Raw genomic sequence first — 1,858 nt, forward strand, 5'->3', positions numbered from 1 at the left:
TGCCCATACCTTGCAGCCTTGTGTTCAAGATGCAAAGAAAAAAACCAAAGGTTTTGAAAATCTGTGACCAAAGCGCGAGCCATAGTGGGGCGCTACATCCGGAACAGCAGTGCAAGGGCAAAACTTGAAGATATACAAAAAAAGGATAGACATAGAAGTTCTCCTTGATCTTGTACAAGATGTACCCACAAAATGGAATAGTTACTACGCCATTCTGACACGCCTACTGAAGCTCAAGGCCGCTGCTTTCTGAGTGCGCAAGTGAAAATCCAGACAATTCCATTTCACAGATTTTTTTTTTTTCATATCAGTGAAAACAAAGTTTCTGGACGTAAGCACAGAGGCACCTCGTGCCCTTGCCAACTTCCTTCAGCCTGGATTTAAAGGAATCTGCTACAACAAGGAATGAAAGACGAATATGATGTCCTGTTAACAATGATGTCCTGTTAAGTATGTTTAAACTCAATCGCCACACACCCGCATATAACATAAGTCACAACATTGCTTGGTCATTGCCATTTTGCCGCACATCTTATCGCGCCCAATCATTATGTTATAACTTACCGCTTTATCTCAACATTCTTTTGCATAATAATATTTCTATAGAAACAACCCCCAAGAAAAAATTGATCGATGTCCTTCATCTGTTAGATCTACATTTTGTGTAAGAATTGTGTAACTGTTCCTTTCACTGAAATGTGCATAGTGCCCCATTACGTTGAATGTGTCAGTGTACTTTTTTTTTTGGAAATGTTCTGTTCCTGCCCACTGCTGTCGTGTGTAGGGGCGCAGGGGGCCCTCAAGCTGCACCACGCAGCTTTTTCCCTTGCGTCCCATCTCACAATGTAAAGTTGAGAGATAAATAAATTCAAATTCAAATTCAAATATAGAAATCCTACCAAGTACAATGCTCCAGGATGTACCAGACTCAACACAGCTCACGTTCCAAGAAAGTTGCGCCGAACAGCAATCTCAGGCCAGTGAGCAGCCTTCAGCGTGGGAGGTATTGTCACGAATGGCAACTCACGAGGCGACAATAACTGAAGAAAATAAACGTTTAATGAAGAAAGCAGAGCGTCACGGGCGTCGAAGTCGGCGAGACGGCAGGATCGGACGCTGAGGCGAAGCTGACTCCGGCTTGCCACGCGGAGCCGCTTTTGTACACGCGTGAGTTTCAGGAGCATTCGGCGTAGGAGGCCCGGCGCGTAGAACATTCTAACCTCGAATCAGCCAAGACGGTTCTCGAATTTACCAGAACATCACAATAAAATGTCAACAAAAATGTGTAGCCGCGACCGGGAATCGAGCCCTGGCCTTCTCCGTGGTAGGCAAGCGCGATAACCGTTAGGCCACGGGCGCGCTGCCTATTTGATCAGCTGCGCTCGCGGCATTATTCCCCCCTTTAGAAAAAGTGCATCGTCGCGATGCAGCACAAAACGAAAACAAAAAAAAAAAAAATCTACAACAAAAGGACTGCAGAATCGCCAGCCGCAGTTCACAGTTCACAGTTCACTCGTCGACGAGAGTAGAAACTTCTATCGTTCGTAATACGGCTTCAACCGGACGACGTGCACCACCTCGGTTCGCGGCTGACGTCTTGCAGATGGGCGCGTTCCGTCGAGTAGAACTTCGTGGTTCAGATCGCCGAGGCGTCGGATGATCTTGTGGGGTCCGAAATAGCGTTTCAGAAGCTTCTCGCTGAGACCGCGGTGCCGTATTGGTGTCCAAACCCATACCCGGTCTCCGGGTTGAAAGTGGACGTCCCGGCGACGAAGGTTACACCGGCGTGCGTCAGCTCGCTGCTGGTCATTAATCTTGATTCTTGCCAGCTGGCGAGCTTCCTCCGCGCGCTGAGAGA

This window comes from Ixodes scapularis, unplaced genomic scaffold (assembly GCF_016920785.2).
Source record: "Ixodes scapularis isolate PalLabHiFi unplaced genomic scaffold, ASM1692078v2 PGA_scaffold12__126_contigs__length_90152505, whole genome shotgun sequence".
NCBI lineage: Eukaryota > Metazoa > Arthropoda > Arachnida > Ixodida > Ixodidae > Ixodes > Ixodes scapularis.